At 40.5% G+C, this 18,285-nt stretch overlaps 1 long non-coding RNA gene across 1 annotated transcript; it reads right to left on the bottom strand.

The window, feature by feature from the left end:
- Nucleotides 1-1,292: 1,292 nt before the first annotated feature.
- LOC148214571 (uncharacterized) lies at nucleotides 1,293-17,002 on the bottom strand. Its single transcript, XR_015797828.1, has 3 exons — nucleotides 16,808-17,002; nucleotides 4,349-4,561; nucleotides 1,293-1,373 (listed from the first exon to the last, which is right to left on the bottom strand). It is a non-coding gene; the product is annotated as an uncharacterized LOC148214571 (long non-coding RNA).
- Nucleotides 17,003-18,285: the final 1,283 nt, after the last annotated feature.

Here is an 18,285-nt window from a genome sequence, read left to right as displayed (position 1 = left end):
ACAAATCGAAACCTGACAAATGGAATTAAGAACCGTATTTAGCCCCTTAAGTGGAATAAACAATGTCTGAATAATCTAATTTTGGGTGGAGCAATTGAATTACAAATCTTTGTTGTACACAATGCCAATTTTAAAAAATAGAGGGGAAAAAAAGAAGAAAATAGTATGGGAAAAGCAGAGACAATTCCAATAAAATCAGTTTCATATCCCTCAGAAGGCATTTTTCTTCCTGTGAAAATTTCTGAGATTTCCCTTTTTCTCAACCAATAAATTCCAGATTTTTTGCCAACTATACCTTAGTTTCATAACAGTCACCACAATGAATAGTGAGACTGAGCGTTGACAAAATGCTAGAAAATTTCTTCTTGGAGCAGTTGGATAAATGTTTTCCCTTGCCTCCACTTAGCTTATAAGGAGAAGAGACTGTTGCATGAGATCCTTTGCTCTCCGTTCTGAAAGTACAGTAAATGCCAGTTTTCAATCTATGTATCCTGGGAGACCTGTTGAATCCTTCTTTATTTCTTTGCATGAATATCTTGAGATGAAATAATTTGCTTCATTCAAGTGCCAGCAAATTAATTACGCATTGGAAAATTAGTGTGGGAAATGGGATAATGAAATAATCCTTCTCTTCTCTTCTCTTCTCTTCTCTTCTCTTCTCTTCTCTTCTCTTCTCTTCTCTTCTCTTCTCTTCTCTTCTCTTCTCTTCTCTTCTCTCTCCTCTCCTCTCCTCTCCTCTTCTTCTCTTCTTCTCTTCTTCTCTCCTCTCCTCTCTCGCTATCTCCTTAAAGCCAAGTAAATTTTTAAAATTTTTAAATTTTTAGATTGACTTTTTAGGGATATATCTATAAAATGAACGAGCAATATCCTTGGTCAAGTTATACTTTATGTTCCACCAAATATTGGAATAGATTAATATGACAAGTTCAGTTTCACTTTTTTCTACTTTTAAGCCTACCCTTATTCATTTCTAAATCATTTTGTACTTTTTAAAAATTGTGTGCAACCCATTGTTGCATTTTGGCTGGCTATTTTCCATTATTAATATTTCTCTAATAAAATTTCCTCTAACAAATGTTTGTATGCTTATATTTTCCTAATATATGCATTCTTATGTCAAGTTTTTCCTAATGTATTTGAGTTGTAAATTGGTTGGCCAAACTGGGAGAAAGTAGATGGCAACATCTAACTGCATTCCCGACATAGGTCCAAAAAGCTTGGTCATTTCTCTCAAAATAGAACTGGACAAATTTCTTCTCCACCCAATGAGACATACCTTAGTTGCTTTCAGCCCAGCTGTACTTGTACAGTAGGAAGAGTAAGACTATGGAGTATCCTCAGAGCTTGCACACTGAGTCCACTGGAGTTTATTTCTGAATAGATAAAATTATTTAAGATTTATTCTACTTGCAATCCCCCCACACCTGCAGGAGGGCAATGTTTTGTTTTTTAACTTTTGTCTGCTTCAGATTACAAAATCATTGCTCATCTTTTTTCTGGGCTCATACACCATGCTAAATCATAATGTGATATGCTAAATTTTAATTTAGCCCTGCAATTATTATCTATAAACCATGATTTACTCCTTAGTACTATGTGTCAGCTTGTTCAAGAAACCATAAATACAAATCATTATTTAGAGTAAGATATGAAACCTGAATCCTGACAAGGAGAGATCCCATTTGCAGTTCCCCCTCTGGCAGCTAAGTATTTTGAATTAGTGTCGATTCCCTTAGCAAGCGTTGACTCTTTTCCCCCAATTTCACCATTATTGTCTGTTAAAAGGTATATTTGTTTATTTACAAAGACACATCATGTAGAAAAGCAGAGTAGCAAAGCTTTGGAAGGTACATGAAGGTTTGGAAATGGTTTATAGTTAGAGAAAGGAGCAAACTGTAGCATTCAAGTTATATTTCCAAAGCTTTCTCTCCCATTTGACCCAACTCAATTTATAATGGGGTTTTAAATGTGATCTCTGGTTGGAAGAGGAAAATATGAAAACCACACCAATCTAGATCGTTTTCTTCTAATTTTCAGCCCCTTTAGCCTGCTGTGATTGACTAATCCTCCAATCTTTTTTGCTTTCAGTTTCTGTACTTTCCTAGAAATAGTTACGGATATGCAAATCTTTGTCTAGATGAGTGTTTCTCAACCTTGGCAAGTTTAAGATGTGTGGACTTGAACTCCTGGCTGGGGAATTCTGGGAATTGAAGTCCACACATCTTAAACTTGCCAAGGTTGAGAAACACTGTTATAGATGGATGTACATGATGTTTGGAACTGGATTTCTTTTCAATTAGCCCATATCATCCCAGTCCACCCAGTGGTTATAAAAAACTTGTGACTGATTCCTGGCTCCAAGATTAATCTAGTGGCCCTGTGTTTTTGGTAAAATGAGACAAAATGAGCAGATGAATGCAGAAATACCTAAATGAAATCACAAGTTGTTAGCAGAATACACTAAAATGGATTATTTGCAAAATGGGTCACTGTGGACATAACTGTTACTTACACATCCTTCAAGGAGTTCTAGACACCAGAACTTTCTTCCCTGTCATGCACATTTTTATACACAGCGACTTCCAAGTAGGAAAAAAACCCACACACACACCAAAAAAACAATCCAGTATTTCTATTGGAACAGTCTTTGATTTTATGTTTTTATTTAACATCTTAAGCACTCAGTCCCAAGTTACATTTCATCTTGGTGAATTTTGTGGTTGCAGTCCAAGGGAAACCCACATGATATTTAGTGCTCTTGCCCTGAAGCTGATAAGAGAGTCTGGATTATCTAAACTCTTTAAGTGCTAAATGTCAGGTTGGAATTTGGGTAACCATAGCTGAACAATGTGAGTTATTTAAAAATGCCTACTTAGGCCCACTTAGGAGCCTCTTAGATCTAATGCTGGGAACAGGGTAATAGGTTCCTTTCTTAGAAATCTTCTTTTGCAATGTAGTAATCCCTGTACTGTTCAAACACTGTTTGCATTTGATATATTTACTAGGCTAAGAGATAAAATGGTACAGAGTCCAAACAAGCTTAGGAGAAGTTCTTTAAATGGTACCTCTGTTTCAGTCTCAGTGCTGCACTAAGTGTATTTTTGCTCAGTGCCCTTCTTCTGAACTCATAGCCAAGAATTTCAAAGGCAGTGCTATGCAGCAAACAGAAAAAAGTTTAGGGCTTTAAATATGCCCAGGGAAACATTCTCACAATTACTGGCCTATTCCTCTTTTATTTCTCCTGAGAATATCTTCAACAAGGATAAGCCACCTTTTCAGGCTATTGGCTACATTTGGAATTTTGAGAGCCTGGGATGGGCCCACTCACAAAATGGTTGCCATAGGATTGACTTCTTTTCAAAATGTTGTGGGGAGTGTGATCTGACATGTAAAGCTCTTATTTCAGCTCAGTTTTCTTCAGCTGGGATGTTCCCCAGATATGTCGATTTCAATTCCCAGCATTCTCAGCAATGGCCATGCTGGCTAGAGATTCCTGGGCATTGAGGTTGGCCTCTAGGCAAAGCACCCAGATTGAAGAGGACTGTTTGAGCTGCCTGGCAAATGTCATAGGCAACTGGAGTTGGAAAAAAACCCCATAAACTTTTCTCTCATGTATCTGCCCAGTTCATATGACAGACAGGCAATCTACAAGGCCTGAACTACTGAACAAAAGGAAACTAAACCCTGGACTTTCTCACTGCTGAGTAGTGATTGAGTAGCAAATGTCTGTCTACAGCTCTAATTCTATACAGACTTGCAAAAAAAAAAAAAAAAGGTATAAAGCAGCTCTTTCTTCTGAGAAAATATACATAAGATTGCAAGGCTCTGCATGTCATTTTTGTAGGCTTACATGCAGCATAAACTAGGAAGAATTGTAAGTACCGGCTGGAGATGAATAGCTGCTGAGCCCAGACCAGTATGGACAGCAAGTTTTCCAGAAGTGTGAGCTTATCCCCTTGGCATGTGAACTGGATTCAGGATCATGATAAATATCCAGGCAGGGGCAAGAGCTGAGGGTGCAACTGAAAGTTCATACATTTTTTTTAAAAAAATCCCAAAATATGTTCGTTCCATGAGCTTTCTCTTTTCTCTAGCATTAATACAAATGATTCAGTAGAATCAATGTATGTGACCTCCAATACTGTGTTAGATTTGAACTGGCACTAAAGATACAGTGTGACTTTGGAAAAGCCATGTTTTTGGAGTAGCAAAATAGTAGTAATAGTAAAAAAAGGGACAGGGATTTGATTGCACGAGTGCCATCTTGACTTTTTTGACACCCCATCCCTCATGGATTCCCTTTGAAACTAGTAATATTTACACACAGGTCCATTAGAATCATAAATACCTTTGCGTCTGACTCATTCCAAATGCCACAGTCTTGGCTTATTAATTGCAATTAAATAGCGTATGTTTATGCACTTCGGGCAGACACAGGGTGGCCATTAAGTCAGGGAGGTAATGCAAAGGAATGTCCAGTTACTCCATCAGCTGTTTGGAGAATATTGCGGTGAAATTCTGTAGACGTTGTGGCTTGCTTCTGCATTAATTGTAAAAGAACCTAAGATGGAGAAACAAAGCTTCATAATACTGTCCCATAGCTATTACTTCCCATGGAAGCACAAACCATACCTTCCATATCAACAGTTATGAATTCCAGTTTTGGTAACTAGCATGTTTATATTATGAATGTATCAAGCTTTATTCAGCTCATCAGGTTGTCACTGACATAGTTTTGATAATCAAATGTTGAAAATTGCCAAAAATGAAAGTAAGTACTGTAGAGATTTCTCAGCTGGCCTCCTTTGATATTATCCTGGAAGACTAGTAGGCCTTAATGGAAGTCCTTATCTGTTATAGCATAAAACATAAATTGTAACAAAAACAAGTAAACACACTAAATATTACCTTCTTGATTGTAGACGTTATGTGAGACCCATGTAACAGAACCATTACTTTCATCTATGAAGCTTCATATGTATCCTTCAGCACATGGAGCCACAAAATGGTTGGATTGGAAGTTATTCTCCTCCATGAGGATCTAACTACTTGCAAGAAGTGAAGAATTTCTTCTAGATCTTGCCCTGTCTGAGTCTTGGACACCAACACAGGACAGTGGGAACTATGTAAAATTGGTAGATTCCTCTTTGTATGTTGGTCCAGGACTCTGGAGCACCCTATAATTATACTGCACCACTGTATTCAATACAGTTGTTTTCTAAGCTCAGTTTAAAATGCTGATACTGAAACCCTGAATGGTTCAATATCTGAAAGACCACTCTGCTTTCAGATACTTACGCTCAAGACTGGCACAGTTAAATTAACAAAAGGTGCAAGGCTATTGGAGTGATGGCCCCCTTTCACTCCAATTTACATTTAATTAATATAATAGAGTAACAGTATGGCTATTTTAATTGTTTAAACTGCTGCTGTTTCTGTTTGATCCAGTTACCTTATTCAGTCTGTCATGCCAGCCTGCTGTGGGTTTAAGACTACTATTTTTGTTTTGTGATGGTTAAAATCCAGTTTCCCTTGTGTTTTCTATTTTAATTATATATGTGGGTTGCCTTGGGAGAGCACAGAAATATTGGAAATAAAAGAAACAAGAATTTTAAGAAGGTGGGCAGGCTGAAATATACTCAGAGCCAAACCACATATTACCAGAAACTCTTACAGTTCCAATCCTATTTTACCTAATAATTCCTTTGTAAAGAAGAATAGGTAACTGGCAGGGTGCTTGTTTATTGGCTTATTTTAAATCTGCCTCTCTCTCTCTAAATTCTGTTCTGTCAATTGTTCGTTTATAAGCCCTGTTGGAATATATTTATTGTCCTTGACAATTTCACTTAATACATAATGTTTGGTATGGCATTTTCCTTCATATGTGTTTTTAATATGATATATATGCACTTTGAATAGGCAGTTTTTTAGAGATGCATTTTAAATGTCAATTTTTCAGTGAAGGACAATGTACTGTAGCATATCTTGGGCATTATGGCAACCAAGTCCATTTGCAATAGTTGTGTTACTTTTCTTCCATTAAGTTTATGACAGGTTTATTTTACAGCCCTGATCTAGGGCTATTAGATCTGGGTAGCGAAATCCCAGAGGAACACTAGATGGCAGCAAAGAGGTAGAGTTTTGTATCTTTACTGCCATCTTGTGGTTGTCCTAGTCTCTGCAGCCCAGATTTGGTAAAACTATACTAATCTTACCTTTCCATTCCAGAAGTTTTATATGACCAATAGTACCCAATATATTCTTACGTGGATCAAATCCAATTGAGTAGAGTAGAACTTGTTCCTGAGTAAAGTTGGATGAGTGTCAGGCAAGATGGTGAAAGATGCTTCATGCCACTGATGCTACTTGAGCATCCAAAGTAAAGCTGGATTGAACAACATCTCCTTGAAATGAATTTGATCTTTAAAGGAGAAATGCAACTCATGCATATCAGAATAAACAACATTTTCTTGAGTATTTTCATATAAATATCAAACAAATTGAGGACAAATTAGAGCTCCATTGATCTGCTTCATAGTTCCCTGGGACCATCTTAATTTTCTTAATATGTGTCATTAATGCCCAGTTCTAATAGATTGCCTGGAAATTATATTATTATTAATTTCAACCCAATGGCCATAGAGTCTAGAAACACTGGGAATTTTCATCCCAACACAATTGGAGCTTGGATGTCTGGAGCAACTGCACCATCAGAACAATGAAACGTATCTCATGACGTGTCTATGTAAGCTCCACTCCTTCTGTACCTGAAGGTGACTTCTGCAAGTGACATCTGAATCCAAGACAAAAGGGATGGACTTTGCATCACAGCGTCACAATGCACATGTCATTATTTGCTCCTCCTTATTCCCTCTCAGTGAGCAGGTGGAACAAGTGAGGTGAGAGAGTAAACTAGACGGATGGACTGTTGGAGACAAGGAGGGGGAAAGAGAGTGCCAGTTTGCTCACACACACAGCAGAGGAGCAACTGCCAGGAATAAGGCAGCAACCTATTGAACCAGGTCCTATGGCTTCTCCCAGAGGCTGGGGAGAAATGATTCCACACGCAGGTTGGGCAAGCTGAGGGGTGGCTGGACTCTTAGTCCCACATCAAGGCCCTCTCACAGAGAAAAGAAGGAGCAGCTTACTCCAACCCTATTCCTCAGGTGTATTTCTAGCTCTGCCCATTGACCAAAGCAACAAAAGCTTGCTATGCAAAGAACTACTCCAGGAAAGGAATATTGTCTTGTTCTGCCTTGCCTAGAAAATGACCATCATCCACGCAACTTGGGTGTGGCCTGTCATGTTAGACTGGGAGCTGCAGGACAGAGCTTTTTGCAAATTATGAGCTGCTTTGGGAGACAACAACTATCTGAAAAGAGGGCTAAAATATAGTAAATAAAGAATAATCAGAAATATATTGTTCACATTTTTTCTCTCCCTCTCTCATGTACACCTTTGTATCCAGACTGACTGTCAAGAAGAATTTGCTGTAATCCTGCTAATAGTACACATAACTCAATAAAACATCTGAAAGGGAGGCTTATCTTGGCTTTCTATCAGTGCTGCTTGAAAGAGAATGATGCTGAACAAGTGAAGTTGGAGGGACCCAAGAGGCTGCAGCTCTGTTTTTCATTGAATCAAGACCGTAAATGTTTTGGTGGCATCTGTGCAGATGCCTAGGATATAGCCATCACTTTAATGATAAGGAAAGATGAATTAATCATAATGGACTTCTTAAGCCCTCTTGGATGTGTTCGTTTCTTGACAAAATAATCACCCGCGTTTGACTATTTGTCTGAAATGGGAATTTCTGGAGAGGAAAGTGGATCTCAGCAAGCAGTCAGTTAATATATTCAGACTGGTGTCATGCTAAAGCTATCTAGCCTCTGGCTAGAGGGGCTGACATTTGCAAACTGACTACAGGCCTCCCCAGATCACCTCTGAAAGTTTGGTTCTGTTCCTTTGGATATAAATCCCAAGTCACAGTAACTGCTGATTAAGTTAGCAATATTAGGTTCATTACATTATCGTCATTTTCTGCTGCTATGGGGCTACCAGATCTAGGCTACGAACATCTGGATGACCACAAGGTGGCAGGAAAACTCTTTCCTTCCATCTAGTGGTCAATGGAAGTTTTGCAGCTCAGATCTGGTAACCCAAGCTATGATGAATGGCTGGTGGCTGAAAACTTTTCTCCCTGTGACCTCTTTGATGACCCTGCTCAAATGATGTAGGACTTTGCATGTGGTTGTGTGTTAGGGATGCAAATATGGGCAATATGTTTCAACTAACAGATCCCAGCCTGGAATGCATTTCTACTGGAAATGCATCACTTTAAATCTAGCCATAATCTGAGCCAGATGTCCAAAGCATTTCAGTTTGCACACTCCCCCCTCCCTTTTATTAAAACTACATATTTAACCATCCGCTGGCATTTAATTTATTAGGGAGTAAGACCCATGCTGAGTCTGTGGCATGGACATTTCCTGTTTTAAGGCAGGTGTCATCTGATGCTGTCTTAGCCAAATACAGCAGACCGAAGACATTCCGGCTGCTGCTCCGTTTGTCACTAGAGCAGGGAAAGTCAGAAAGGACCACCACGGCATCGTTTCCCATCCTCTCTGTCCTTGAGAAAAAAATGCAGTCCTCTCCCCCATTAAAATGAGACCTTTTAAAGAATTTATTTAATTAACAGTCTGGAAAGGGCATGGATATGTGGCGGATCCAAATTTGAAAAATGGTAGATGTGTTGTCCCAGTCAAAGGCTTGCCTGCTATCTTGCAGATTTTGATCTTCCTTTGTGGATGCCTCTTCCAGAGGTATCTCCATGGGAGGGGTGCCTGTGTCCCAAAAGTCAAGATTATGGCCATGGTCGAAGCCACCACTTTGACTGTTTTGACCCTGCCCTCCATGAATACCCCTGCAATTAACAATTCATCTCACAGCAGATCTATGCAAAATAATACTACATCCTAAAATAGCTGTCTGTCTGTCTGTCTATCTTGTATCCTATCTTTCTTTCAAGGTGGATCTACGCAGTCCCTCTCTTTATCCTTGCAATCCCATCAGTTAGGTTAGACTGAAAGCATTTGGCCCAAGGCACATTGCATGGCTGCAAACATACTTTGAATGGACTCTTCTTGATCCAATGCTGTCCTAGAGCCAGTAGAACCTAGTGATTGTCCCAAGCAAAGTTATGTCCACACATCTCCTGACCTTCCCCTAAAGTGCCCTTAGATGGAAGCCACAGTTGTGTTCCACTTGGATATCCTCTGGAAAAGGACTTACAAGGCCAGCTGACTCTGTCATTCCTCACCCTTATTTCCTTTTTAGAGTCAGCAGAAATAAGAAAATACAAAACAGACCCCAGGTCCCTAAAGCAGTGTTTTTCAACCTTGGCATCTTTAAGATGTGTGACTTCATGCTGGCTGGGGAATCCTGGGAGTTGAAGTCCAGACATCTTAAAGTTGCCAAGGTTGAGAAACACTGCTCTAAAGGAAGTTGACTTTCCGTTATTTTTAAATCTCCCTCAAAAAAGTCAGATTTGTATACATATATACAAATGAAAGCAGATATGTCCTTGCCAAGAAGAGGTCCCAGGTTCAGCTGCTGAGGTTTTCAGTTAAGGAAATAAAGACCCCTTCAAGTCAAGTATAACTCCTGGTGACTAATGGATACATATATAGAGGGTTTTTTAAAGCGTTATGGAAATGGTTTGTCATTGCCTTCTTTTGGGGGGAAAAATGCCTTTCAATCTATGTCAGCCCTTTGAGGTAGGCCAGACCAGGAAACCAACTTCAAAAGTTTGACCGTAACTATTTTTATTTATATAGGGTACTGTTACAGAGTCTTGAAATTCTGACCATGTTTTCTTTTCTCTCCCTCTTATATCCTAAGGAATTAGAGCAGGGTTCCTCAACCTTGGGGACTTGAAGATGTGTGGACTTCAACTCCCAGAATTCCCCAGCTAGATACTCTACTCAACTATACTCTAATTCAGGAACCCTGAATTAGAGTATAGCCACTATGAGTTTCTTTCTACTGTTTTCTTTGTTTCTTGGGTTTAAGTATGTTTTTGTACATGTTTTTGTAATTGTCTCTGCATAGTTTCTCTAAAGTCATCTCTATAGTGCTCTCTCTCTCTCTAATCTGTCTATCTAAATTTCCCCATCTAGCCTACAACACTGGAATCCCTAGGTGGTCCTCTGTCCACATACTAACCCTTGCTAAACCTACTGAACCTTGTTTGAGATCACCACGATCAGAGTTGGAAAGCTGTGTCTGGTCAGTGGAAACATGGCACCAAACTCTGCAGCTTCTCATGTTCTACATAATTTGAATGCCAAAAACCCAGTTTCAACCCCAGTACAAGCTGAAAAAGTGAGGCTGGAAAAAGTCTAGAACAGGACAACCAAAATAGTGCCAGGGGCCTTGCACACATTCCTTATGAGAAAAGGTTAGCACAATGAAGTGGATGGGACTAGAACAGATAACATCCAATACTTCTTCACACAGCCCATAATTAACCTGTGGAATTCATTACAAGATGAGGGGGTAGCAACTAAATAGGATGTTTTTAAAAGGGAATTGGATAAATTCATGGCAGCCAAGTCTACCAACAGCGATTATCCTTGAAAGCTCAATGTTATCTCCATGCTGGGAACACATGCCTTCAAATACCAGCTGCAAAGGACAATGGCAAAAGGAGGTTATGGCTCCATCTCCTGTCTGTGAGCACCCTAGAGGAATCTGTCTGAGCACTGTGAAAAACTAAACTCTAGATTAAGATGGGCTTGGCCTGAACCTGCAGAGCTATTCTTATATAACCACCAGTCAGTAGGGCTTCATTTACCTTTGTTGGAGAAAATACTCTGAAAATAGAGTGCCCAAGCCAGAACAACAACAAGTGGGCAGAGGCAGGTCAAAACAATTTCAATTTAAATTCACGTTACTCCTCCTTGTGGACTGAAAAGAATTCCCTTTATGTCTTATTAAAAATAATGATTTGTTGCTGGGCTCTGGGGTCATCATCCAAAGATTTTGGGCTACATTGGAGCCCCAGGATACACAACCCTAATTTAGATGGAACAATGGGCTGACTCCATCTTAGACAGTTTCCCCCTCTATGTATGCGGCCGGGGGGGGGGGGCACGTATTACAGTTGAATCTACTGTTCTAGGTTTTCACATTAACACTTCTGGCATAGCAACCTTTAGTCCATCAGACCCCAGGACTGTTTGTCGGTAATAAGATGCCTGTACTTCAAAGCCTGGGAGAAATCATTAGAGATAACCTTGTGAAAAGCCCACAGAATTCAAGACCATTCCAGGGCTGGGAGAGTTACAGAGACACAAGTTGATGATGGAGGAGATGTTCCCTGTTTGAGGGTCACCCCTTTGATTCCTTTCTCGGATGCCTGTCTTTTCTTTTTCATTTCAAAAGAGGGATTTGGTTTCCACCAGACCTCAATGCAAGATGGTTTGCTATGTCATAGCCCTGCTGCTGTGTGCCAGGAGAGGGGAGAAACAAGAGGCATCGACAGTATTTCTCCTTGTTTTCTCAGTGCCTGTGTCTGCTATGATGCTGTCATTCAGTCCAAAGTGACAAATGTGGTGTAATATAACAATATCCAGACTACCACGGAAATGGCAGGACCTGCCTTAAAAAGCGCACGGCCAATATTAAAGAACTCAGTTAATATTCAGAGGCATCTTTCTTGAAAGTGGGAGGACAGGGGTGTGTAATTCTTTCTGGGTCAAGGGCCACCCTCATCCTTGAGTGGTATGCTGGGGGCCAAACTCCAGAAGACAGCTGATGGGGGGAAATTCAAATTGATTTTGTTTACGTTTAAACTTAATTAAAATTAAATCTAGCTAACATGATTACTCCCCAGTCATGTATTCAAAAACCTGGACATAGTGTGCGAAGACCTAGCTCTCTGGAGAAGGCTTTAATGCTGGGAAAGGTGGAAGGAAAGAGAAGAATTTGACAAGCAGCAAGGTGGACGGACTCAGTTACATGGGCACTGTTAGAAGACCTGAAGGATAAGGCTGGGGCAGATTGTCTTGGAGAAAATCTATCTATGTGGTCACTAAGAGTTGACAACAAATTGATGGCACATAATTGATCAATCAGTTAATGCACTAACATTTTCAGTTTGGTGACTGTTTTTTTTAAAAGATGTTTTGGGGCAGAAGTTGCCACCACAGGTTATACTTTTCTGCTGTGAAAGAGTGCTCCTAAATCCAGTGCTGAAGCACTTTAAATTTTCTTTCCTAGTCCTGCGATCACAGTGAATTGAGAATCCATGCCTGAACCACCAGCTTAGGCTTTACTGTGGTCCAGCAATAAATAAAAATGCAAAGTCTCCTTGGAGGCCATGTAGGAGTATTTTTGGCAACAGTACAGGACTGTTTGAAAGGTAATTTGCCCTTGCCTTCTTCCAAGATTTGCTTGGACTACCAGTATAGCCAAAACCCTGGTGATCTCACATCCAAGGATTAACAAGTTCTAACCCTGCTTAATTTTTTGAAAGCAGCCAAGGTTAGCTGGCTGTTGTTACCTAGATGGGCCAACTGCAAGGTGATTTCATTTACATGTTGCATAAACCTATCAAGGTTTCCTCTGTGAGCAAAACAGAGACACGTGGCATGTGTAATCTTCCATGTGGCAGTAATAAAATTTCATGTAAAAAATTCAACATGTATGAAACAGCCCAAAGCTAGAAATGATCCCTTTGCATATGTACTCAGACAATGCATATGCATGCAAAGAAAGGAAGTAACTGCAGTGCCCTTGGACAATCGCATTACAACACACCCAATACTTATGGCACAACATGTCTTGATCTGCACTTGGATTACATCCATGGATTACAGTGAAGGGTTTTCTGACACTCTTATCTCTGTGGACTACATAGTAGGATTTTTATACATTTAATAATCAGGAAAAAGGACATCTATTGCCATCAAAACAGAGAGCTGAATAATTACAGATGTTTCAAAGGATGATTTTGAGCTACAGTACTAGCATAGAAACAAGTGAGACCAAAGAACAAAATGACTATCTTCATATTTTGTATCTCATCCAACCTCAGCAACAGCACCTGCGTGGATTATATTCTGCATCATTTTCATTACAAATTTCTAAAGATCCTCTGGGACATTTTTTTCCCCATTTGGTTTACAACAACCTTCCCCAATTTGATATCCTCAGGGTGCAATGGATTACAAAATTCATCCTTCTTGCAAACAAGATGATAGTTGTTGTCCAACATATCTATATGTATCAGATTGAAGGCTACAGAATTATATTTCCATTGTTGTTATGGGGCTTAGGCATGGTGCTCATTCATGGTGCCACTACCTCAGTTTCCCACATAATATTATGGAACTGCCCAAATTTGAACTGATTCATGACTCCAGGGTGAGGGTGGGTTGCCAAGGCTTTGCTATGCTTTCTCTTGGACCTCCCTAACATCCTTTCTAACATCAGGGCAGAACTGAGTTTGGTGTGGCTAACTTTGCACTTAAGAGGTTTATTATGAAGAACTCAAAACAGAGATTATCTCAGCCATGAATCTCTGGTCCAAAGGTTCAAGGAGCCACAAGTGCCTTATTATGTCATGGATACTTGATGATTAAGGTAAGAATTTCATTTGGTGGGAACAACTTGAAGGACCAGTCAGGATAATTAAGTTGAGCCTGACCATAGACTAGTATGCATTACTGTTTCACACTCCAGTAAAAATATCCAGCAATCTTATAGAGCTTGTTGTAAAAGTACTGGTGGCAACCTCAGTGTTTCCCAAGATGATACTGGTCCAGCTCCATCCAGCCCAAAGCCATTCTACATAATCAGAAACAGTTTTTATGTAGTGGACCTGATGCTAACAGGCTGATGTTCTCACTAAATATTACTGTGAAGCCTAGTTTGAAGTTTGTCATGTTCTGACAGCCAACTATCAACCATATGTGTCAAAGTTCCACTAATATGAACCATGTTAAGTATCTTGATATAAAGCCACCTCCACTTGCATTTCAGTTCTATGGCATGAGAAATATGCACATTCCACCTAACTGGACTGAATGAATGAGCTGAAGTGCCCATTTGTGTCACAGATTATCACCACTGCCTCAACACTTCCCTCCTGCATTGATAGGAGGGAGGGAATGCCTGTGTTTTGAAGGTTGTATGTAGGGGGATGTTGTATTTGGGGACAAACAGCCAAAGGAAGTAGTGGAAGCCAGCATCCTTCCCCATGCTTAAGGGCTGGTCATCCAAAGCCATCCTCTGCATGAAAGCTCACGCCAGATCTAACGCCTTCGGCCATCCTGACGTTTGCTTCTAGATGCCTGGTTTACTCACTCTGAAGGCATCTTAAGAGTTTATGCCTTGTAGGTGGTCATCAGCTATTCTATCAGCACTGAGAAACACTTGGATGCTGCCTCAGCAGGTGTTTAAGCATCTCCAATATCAGAAAACGTTTAGTGTCTTTGACTCTCCTAATCATGCCTTGGATTAGGTTCAGACAATGTAACATGGGTCTTTATTCCCCTTCTGTGATCTCTTCAGGTCCATAGCATACTCATTTTGGTGAAGATGAATGGTTTGCTATTTCTTCAGAGATACTCCCTACACCAGCTCTGGACTCAGATTTGGGAGGAGATGCCACTCCTCTTCCTGAGTTCTGCTCTCAACACCTCTCAAGCTACTGGAGAGTAGTGGATTTACTTCTTCACTTTCTAGAGGAAAACAGAGATCACCGACACCAGCTGGAACTTCCAGATCTCCTCTTTCTAGCAACAGAGCAGAGGCCAGAATGGATCCTTGGTCCTGAGCCATGCGCTTCAATGCCGGCTGCTTTGTCCCTGCACTCGGCCCCTCCTCATCCCATCCAGCCTAAGCCAATAGTGTCAGGGACTTGCCCAGTCCTTGCTACTGTAGTGGCCAGGCTACAGAAACTTAAAACCAACCCCAAGTCACACAGCAGAAGTCCAGATCCAGCGCATGGAAAGGCATGAAACACTCAAAAAGCCACTGATTGAAGTTTTGCTTGGAGAACTGAAGCTGGGCAATGAATTGGAATGTATAGAAATGTGGCTACATATATTTCCTTATGTCTAAGCTCTACATACCTCTATTCAGAAATTAACCCACTGGGTTTTACAAGCTTTACTCCAGATGAATCAATGTATGGGTATAAAGAATTTGAGCAATTTTTGTAAGTCCAGCATGCAAAAATAGTTCCGGCTGGTGTCGGTGATGCCATTTCTTCCAAAAAAGGGGTTAGCATGTATTCAAACAAAGGTGCCTGCACAAAACTTCCCTTTGCTCAAAGAAGTGAGGCAGCCTTGCCCTGCAAGGGCTGCAGGCATGGAATAGGAGATACTGGTTGAAGGGAGCATATTTCCAAGGTCGATTTCTGACATTCTCTACATGACTTGTGATTACAATTCCCAGAATTCTAAACAATAGGCTAACTGGCCACACTGATGGGGAATTCTGGGAATTTTAGATTACCGGGAAGACACTTTGTTGAGGAAGGCTAGCCTATAGCCTATAAGCAGGTGATGAACAGAGCCTGTGGGCCACAAGCATCAACTATATACGCGTGCACAATTCCTCTGTTCTGAATTGGCATCTGGAGCCCTCCCACAGACCCAAACCTTGCCTGGTCCTGGCTCAGTAAATTGCAACCCATAATGGTTTTTGCATCTCCAGCAGATCCTCAACAGCCCGTCAAATTTCATTTGAAAGCTCATCCCAGAGGGAGAAAAGAAAACCCAAAGTCTTACGCATGCACTCTAAACTTCTGCAATTAACATAGCTATGCTGTGTGTTAAGCTGACCAAAGATAGAAACAAAGTGACTGAGACAGTCCTAATTGTACCAAGGGAAATTACATGCCACCGAGCAAAAGACAAAGCCGAGCTGTGTCCAAGGAGAGGGGTGGGGAAGAAAAGCTAAGTCAGCAACAGCCCAATTCCAGAACGTCCCCAGAGGCAGCCAGGAATGGCGAGAAAGGAATTTGCCAGCAAGTTTGCCCCACATCCAGCCATGGAGCCCTGGGGACCCACCACATGTTCTTCTGGAGCAGTCACAGTTGTTGATTTTATTACAAAAGAAAGAGAAATGAAAAAGCAGTGTCAGCCTGAAGTGTCATTAACATGACACTTAAGTGTCATCTTTATAGATGTTTGTTTTCCCAGTAATTTAGAAAAAAGGGGGGAGGGACTTGGTGGATTTTATTTTAATTCAGCTTGACTTCTTGCTTGTGGTCAAGAAAGCCCATGTATGTTGCAAGAAAGACTTTGTGGAAATTCCATGAACTGCCTATTACATTTAGATATATTCTGCAGCAGTACTTCAAACTTGGAACTCAGCCCACACATCTAGCAAAATAGACATGGCAGCTGTGGGAATGTCCATGTTTCAAATCCACTCCTGTGTGTCTCTGTGTGTGGAAAAGCTCTCTGTACAGAGAAAAATAACTTCTAGTATAGTGTTTTCCCTGAAGAGTTAAGTTTTCTGTGCGCCGAGAGAAAAAGTGCAACCACCCAGCTGCACCCTCAAATTGAGACAATCCAGGAAAAGCTGAATCATGAGATTGTACAGTAGGTCTAAATTGCTTTAGAATCCAGAGTACTGACTCCTGAATGTAGCCTACCTTCAGGCTGTGGTAAGCACTGGAAATTCAATTCTGATATTCCACCCCCCACCTTACCTCCCCTCCCACTCTTTCATGTGCTATTTGGCAAAGAAAAAGTCAGTTCCTCTAGTCCCTTAAAATTTAAAACAGTACCTGGCGACCATCAATAAGAGCTATGGAAGAGAAGCAGCCACTCTCATATCAGAGAAAGGGGTGGAAAGAGGAAGCAATTAGAAGCAGCAGAACTCAAACAGTAGCATAAGCTGGATTCCAGACAATCCGACTCCTTGCCTTCTCCTCTTACTGCACAAAGGGCCAGGCATGCTCAGAACTAATTCAGAAGAAGTGCTTCAAATCCTTTCTGAGCACAACACTTCTCTGCTGTTCATTAAAGCAGCCCATCTTTTTTCAGACTTCTGTGTGAAGCCTGGAAAAAGATGCACTACTTGACTTCTGGGATTTGTTAAAGCAGTAGCATCCTTTTTCAGAGGCACAGAAAAGTCTGCAAAAAGATGCTGCTACTTTGATGAACTGCATCATCAAAGCAATGTCTTCAGTAGAACTCTTAAAGCAGACCTCTGAAAGGCTACTTTCAAAGTGCATGTGCTTTGCACAGTACTGCTGTGCAATACTCTGAACTGGCATTTTCTCTTTCTACTGCAGTCAATTAAGTGCTGTTACTAAAAGTGATCTCACCACTACATCTGTGGCATTCATACAACTGGCCTACAGAGCAGTCAGTGGATGCCTTCAATATTAAGTTTTCCAGAGAACATTGCAAAATAGATAATTATGAACTAATTTAGCAGTTGTTGGCACAGCTGGCACTTCAGATTCAGGAAGATGCTTTGGAGCATGTGAGGGTACAAACATAGCACCTATCTGGTAAACCCTTGAACCAAGGATTTGCAAAGATAGGAAGTGTACATTTTGGGGGGAAAGGAGATCTCTCCAGCTAGCCTGTAACATGTCCAAAATAAGGATTTTATTATTTCCAGTCCATGAATTTGCCAACTCCAGAAATGAGAAAAATTGAGGATTTTAATTAATAAACATAAATTGCCCATAGGTTATTTTTGTCTTCATTAACTACCAGTCTATTGACATAACCCTCTCTCATACCGTTGCAAGTTCTTAATTGAAAATGCCTTGCTTAATAAGATAAAAGCCCTCTAAAATGGTTCAGAGCAGGCCACTGCAAATTCAAACCTAACCTCCCTTTTTCTTTATTTTGCCTCCCACAGTCATTGTTCTTCAAAAGATTGTTTATTATAGAAAAGGTATATCTGATAGAAACTCAGCTTTAAAGATACTCACCCCTAAAACCACCTCTCTGCAAGGAAAGGTGTTTGTGAAATATCCAAAATTTCCTGCCTTGCTCCTCCAACCACCCCAAGAATGATAAGATTCTTGTGGAACAGATACCCTGCAAAGTACACAGACATATTTAATTATTGCTCCCAACCCCCATTTTTGCTTCCTTAGAAATGTCTCACCCATTTCATCCAAGTCAAGGCATCTACAATTGTCTTGAAGTGATGTTTCCAAGGCAAATCTCAACATTAGCATTGGCCAGGCCAATTCAGGATCAGTTCAGTGTTAACAAGCTTTCTTGGCAAGGGTTCTCTCAG

Source organism: Python bivittatus, unplaced genomic scaffold, assembly GCF_059951505.1.
Source record: "Python bivittatus isolate LINGU-HERP-01145 unplaced genomic scaffold, Pbiv_v1 ctg000610_np1212, whole genome shotgun sequence".
Classification (NCBI taxonomy): Eukaryota; Metazoa; Chordata; class Lepidosauria; order Squamata; family Pythonidae; genus Python; species Python bivittatus.
The sequence above is the reverse complement of the archived record's forward strand: the minus strand, read 5'-3'. Positions and strand labels throughout refer to the sequence as shown.